Source organism: Phoca vitulina, unplaced genomic scaffold (genome assembly GCF_004348235.1).
Source record: "Phoca vitulina isolate PV1807 unplaced genomic scaffold, GSC_HSeal_1.0 scaffold73, whole genome shotgun sequence".
Lineage (NCBI taxonomy): Eukaryota > Metazoa > Chordata > Mammalia > Carnivora > Phocidae > Phoca > Phoca vitulina.
Window position 1 is genome coordinate 4,217,035 of NW_022589776.1, and position 6,246 is coordinate 4,223,280.

The 6,246-nt window shown below is 40.2% G+C and overlaps 1 pseudogene; it reads right to left on the reverse strand.

Annotated features, from left to right (window-relative positions):
• Positions 1–3,715: 3,715 nt before the first annotated feature.
• Positions 3,716–4,073, reverse strand: LOC116625143 (annotated as a pseudogene).
• Between the last annotated feature and the right edge of the window lie 2,173 nt (positions 4,074–6,246).

Consider the following 6,246-nt stretch of genomic DNA (forward strand, 5'->3'; position numbering starts at 1 on the left):
GACATCTTACTAATGTCCGTATTGACTAGGTCCCTGGCAGTCGGTACTGCCTCTTGTTCTTTTTGTTGAGGTGATTTTTCCCATCTTGTCATTTTGTCCAGAGGAGAATAGATGAATGAGAGAACAAAATGCTAACAGGGTAAGAAGAACCCCAGAAAAATATACACTAAACAAATCAGAAGAGACCTGAAACCAGGTGAAAAGAAAGGGAAAGAAAGAAAAAAGGAAAAAAAAAAAAAGAAAAAGGGAAAGATAAAAAACAAAGAAACAAAGAAAACAGAATATGATCAAATATGATCAGACTGGTGCATAGATCAGTGCCACACAGTAGATTTTGGGTGTATTTTGGTCTGTTAGAAGAAAGTGTCTCCCAAAATTTTAAAGAACAAAAAGCCTATATATGTACAAAAATAAGGGTAAATATGGTGAAGGTATGGAATATGATTGTAAAGATGAAAATTATAAAAGATTTTATAAGAGGAATTGATAAGATAAGAAGTTGGTTGAAAAAAGAAAGAAGAGGATTAAAAAAAAAAAGGGAGAGAATGTGATCAGGCAGGAGAATAGAACAAAGCCATACACTAGAGATTTAGGGTATATTTTGGTCTGTTAGAAGAAACTGTATCCCAAAATTTTAAAGAGAGCTCTCTCTCTCTCTCTCTCTCTCTCTCCATATATATATGTATATACCAAAAATAAGGTTAACTACTATGAAGGGATAGAATATGACTCTAAAAATGAAAAATAAAAAAGATTTTTTAAAAAAGGAATTGATAAGATGTTGGTTGAAAAAGGGAAAAAGAAAAATTCAAAAAAAAAAAAAAAAAGAAAATTAAAAAAATTAACTTTGAAAGACTAAAGAATCATGGGAAAAAGCCATGAATTCTATGTGCAGTATTCCCCTAGCACTGGAGTTCTGCTGTTCTCATTGATTGGTAAACTTGGTCTTGGCTGGCTGTTCTCGCTGATCTTCTGAGGGAGGGTCCTGTTGCCGTGGTTTCCAAATGTCTTTGCCAGAGGTGGAATTGCCCTACCCTTGCCAGTCCGGGCTAAGTAATCTGCTCAGGTTTGCTCTCGGGAGCTTTTGTTCCCTGCAAGCTTTGCGTACAGCTTTGGAGGATGAGAGTGAAAATGGTGGCCTCCCAATCTCCGCCCGGGAGGAGCCTAGAACTCGGGGCCCCACTCCTCAGTGAGCCCCCAGAGAAAAGCAATCAATCACTCCTGTCTCCCCGGTCTCCCACCGCACTCCGTTCTCACCCGGCCTGTGACCGAGCTTTTCTATCTCTGGCACCTGACCCCATGTGGAGTCTCCAAATCCAGCAGATCCCTGCGGTGCACGCCTGCGCTGCTCCTCCTGGGGCAGGAAGGGGAGTCTCCCCGGATCTGCCACTTGTTGGGTCCCTGCTGGAAGAGCAGTGGCCCGACTGTGCCGCAGATCCTGGTTTATGGCAACCCTGAGGTGAGAGCCCACTCCTTGGCTCCGTCTCTGCAGCTGGCTTCCCTGCTCCGATACCTGGGAGCTCTGCCGCACTCAGGCATCCCCGGTCTTTCTGTGACCCCAAGGATCCCGAGACCACACTGTCCCAGCAAGGATTCCACCCCCCGCTTAGCCACTGGAGTGACATCCCTCAACGGAGCCGACTTCTAAAAGTTCCAATTTTGTGCTCCACGGCTCTATCACTTGCAGGTAGTGGCTGATGGAGGACCCTCCCCCGCCGTCTATCTTCCGGAATATCACCTCGGATTCACTTCTCTGCATGTCCTACCTTCCAGAAAGTGGGCGCTTTTCTTTTCAGAGTTGCTGCTATTTCAGCAGTGCGTTTAAATCCAAAGTAGATTATATAGTCCTCAAATGTTGTCTTCTACTTCTTTAGGATCTCTTTCAGAGAATGTTTTCTGATCTCATTTCAAAAATTTCAGAGTCAATCTGTAGACTTTTATTATGAGTAGTCAGACCAGGATTCATTTCTACAATATTCCTTAATAATGGTCATCAGCTTCTATTTAGTATGTGCTTACTACATCACAAAGCATCTACTACATCATGATTGGCGAGTTCTTGTTACTAAACTACATATAAGTTATAAAGACTAAATACTTGTCTCTTAAGAACTTTGATCCACTAGTTCTAGTTCTACCTTATAGAGCAGATATTTCAAACTGAGGCTGCAAGGGAGATCCCTTTCAACATTGTATTTTGTTTGGCCCACATGGTGTTTTTAAAAATAATGACCCAACATTGAAGACACTGAGAGATTTTACATAAAAATCAGGTTTTCTGGCTCTTATTGAAAAAGAAAGATCTTGCAATATTGCACCCACATTCCTACAGGGCAACAATGATATGGACTTGAGTGGGGGCTGCTTCCTTTAGATGGGGCATAAGTTCTGCAGTTGTCCACAGCCCTCCACTCCCTATGGATTTCCACATCCTATGGCTGTCACTTGCCATTAATTATCACACATGCACTATTGTTTTTCAAATATCTGGCTAGTTTCATGCCCTTATATTACCTTTCTGAATCCTGTAGATATATTTATGACCCCTATAATTAGGCAGCATAGAGTAAATATGCTCCTTCCTCTGCATGAAAGAGATGCCTTTTGCCCCCCTGCATTTCTTTAGTCCTCCTTTTGCAAGATATTAAGTTTCAATTCCTTTAACCAAACCTTGTAAGGTACAGCTTCGAATGCTAGTACTCCTCTGGAGACTCCTTTAATTTGTCCAGGCCTCCTTTAAGACATGGTACCCAGGGGGGCGCTTGGGTGGCTGTCGGTTAAGTGTCTGACTCTTGCTGTCAGCTCAGGTCGTGATCTCAGGGTTGTGAGATTGAGCCCTGTGTTGGGCTCCACACTGAGCATGAGCCTGCTTGGGATTCTCTCTCTCCCTCTCCATCTGCCTTCCCCCCTTGCTTGTATGTTCTCTCTCTTTCTCTCTCTCTCTCATCAATCAGTCAATCAATCAAACAAACAAACAGAACACTGTACCAGAACTGAACACAGTGGTGAAAAGCTGGAGCCATGGACTTCCATTATTCTTTCTAATTCTCAAGTTAAAGGTGTCTTCACAATCTGGTGAACATTATAGGTTGAGTTGGAAGGGTGGACATTTTCTGTTTTGTTTGCACAGTATCCTTCTTTCCTCTTGGAGATAGTATTCTTCTCTTCTCTTGGACCTCCTCCTTGCCATGCTCTACTCTGGGAGTTGCTAACTGCTTATGAGACTTTGACCACAGAGATTCATCCCAGAGAGAGCAACTGTTACAAGCCAGGACAAGATTTTTCCTGGGATTTTTCTAACCAGAGCTTGAAATTTTGGTTTCTGAGATTATAAGGATATAAGTCTGAAGCAACAGGTGGCCAGCCTTCATGTTGGAAATGCTGGTCAGAAAGAAACCAGCACACAGAGAGAAGCAGAGAGAAGAATCACAAGAAGAAATACCAGGAAGCACCACTGAAGTCCCTGGTACCAAGCACCTCTAAGGCTGTCCTTTCCACATTTTGGTTTTTTAAGCCAGTGTATTCTTTTTCCTTCTTTCCCTCTCTCCATGTCTCCCTTCCTCCCTTTTCTCTCTCCTTCCATCTTTCTTCCTTCAAAACTTTATTTATTTGTGTATTTATAAAGAAAAAAAAACACAGGAGTGTATTATTTCCATTGCTAAGGACAGGACTTTGCAGGATGGCAGACTAATTTCTGACAGCAGGGTGGAGGCCCCTACTTGCCATCAGTGAGTGGGTTCTGGAGGACCATGATGATTGAGTCTCTTCACAGGAGCATCTTGGAGATGTAGGGGTCCATGTTGACTGGCTTGGACTTCTTACCTTTGTTGTTCTTGGGGACCTTGGTCTGAATCACCTTCACATTCTCCAGCACTGTGTTGCAGTGCTCGTCAGTGGCTTTCACACAGCACAGGAGCTCCTTGTTATTGCCACAGTTCATGAGCCCTTAGGTAGGTGTTGTTCCTGACTGACTGTGTGAGCACGGAGAATGGATTTGTGTTAAACTCTTCCTCCTCCCACTTTTGCAGCTCCTCCAGGGTCATCTTGCTCTTGGGTTTCTTGGGTAGGCTCATGGTGATGGTAGCTGTGCTCTCAGACCACTTGTGTCTCCTCTGTGTTGTTTCTGCTTCTAAAGAGTCTTATGCTAATTTAAATTACCTTTCTCTAGCTGGCAACCAAGCTAGAACATCTTCTCTGGCATATTGGCTGACTCACAGGTGATACGACTGTATGAATGAACAAATGACTGCTTGGCTGAATGAAAAACTGGTTTCTTGCTAAGGTGGACCATGGATTTCCTGTGATTTCTAGTTCACAGCAATCTCTTTGGGACCACATATTTTGGGGAAATAATTATGTACTAAATTGACTTTAATTATATCTTATTAATCCTTATATTTAAAGAATAGTAAATTAATAATAAATAATGGCTCAGATTAATTGATTAGAATTTCAGAGTATATGCCTAGTCATGCCATGGTCCCAGAATAGATAATAACTTAATCTTTGCATATTCAGGATTCTGCCTCATACTTATTCTGAGGACTACAAAACTCTGCAAGACACATTTTAGGCTAGTGGTTTTGAGCTTATCCTTGGGCTAGGAGATGTATATTTAAACAAATCTAGCGTATAAAAGGACAGAATTGGTTTGAATGTTCTGATCTCTATGAATGTTATGATCCCTCAAATCTGACTGTGAGCCCAGATCTTGCTTCCAACTGGGGAGGGGAGACAATGGTGGACAGTTCCTTCCATCAGCTCTCTTTCGTACTGCTCCCCTCTCCAATTCACAAAAAGGAGTTCTGAGGCTGAAAAGACCCACTGTAAAGAGGAGAATTGTCTACCATTGGCCTTGTCACAATCCATCCTTTCTGGGTAGTCAGCCAACCCATGCCTTAATTTATTTTGTGGATGATAACCTTTGAAGACTGTAAGTAAGTTACCGTCCCTCTCTCAGCTCATGGTAACTGAGCAAATACTTGCAACCTTTCCCTGGGTCTGAGTCCATGATGTGTCTCTCTGTGTGTATGTATGGATGTATTTGGAGATCACCATGTTCTTTCAATAATAAATGAGAACACCCTGCTCTAGGTTTGAAATGTTTACCACTTTGCAATTTAATTATTAGAAAAAATAATCCTAAGATAAATGAATATGTGTTTAGTTGCCCATGGATAAATGTACTCGAGTCAAAGGAAAAGTGACACCTTGGAAAAATTTCACATTTAGAAATATGTATATATATGCAGAAAGTTGTGAGGTTTTGTTAACTTAGTAAAAATAGGATAATTTACCAGATTTTTTTCCCTCCAATCCCTCCCCATTAGAAAAATTTCCTATGTGTTTTTTCATTTCCGGGTATTACTGTTTCAAAAATAAGAAAAAACTGGTATTAGGGACAAACCAAATTAAACGTAGTATAGTTCTACATTCCTAAACAAAAGAAAAAAGTGACTCTAGATCTGAAAGGAGACAAAATGAAAAAAATTCAGTTTCCTTATGTAGTTTATTTCCAAAATTTTTTCACCATAAGTTGATTTTTAAAGAAAATTTATACCTCTAAATATGTGTTCATATAGACATAACCAGTTGACTTAGTTCATGCCTGATTTATTAGCTTTAAACTGTCATACATTAGTAATTGCAATTTATGTCTATTTATCTCAAATTTCTTTTGACCAGCAACATGAATTTGGAAAATTTCTGGCTTAGATTAGAAATACATTCTGTAGCCATGCAATAAATCAAATATAACCAGTTCTTTCTGGGGTTAACTTTTGATAATGACTCAATACCAATTTCCCCTAACCTATGTACGTGGTAGCATAAATTTAAACCATGGTTACTGTTGACGTCAGCAATATTAATTGGCTAATGTCCTTGAGAAATCATCCTGTAGCAGCTCACTTAAAATATTGACGAATACATGCTTTACTTTGCTAATAGTCTGAACAAATTGGTTTTCTATTATAGTATATTAGTACTTGGAAGGCTGCTGGGCTAGCGTTAACTGGCTATTGTCAACTGTACTCATTTCTAAATAATCATAGAATGTTTGATGCCTCAGACAACAGGCACACATATATTATAAAATATAAAGGAAATAAATAAATACCCACTCGTAAGACCGAATCCAAAAGCTAAAAGCACAGAAGTGGCAGCAAAGCAAATTCCCAGAGTTGATGGAAAAGTCTTTTCTCACAGTTCTATTATCTCTTAAAAGATAGTTTTAATGTGGTTCTA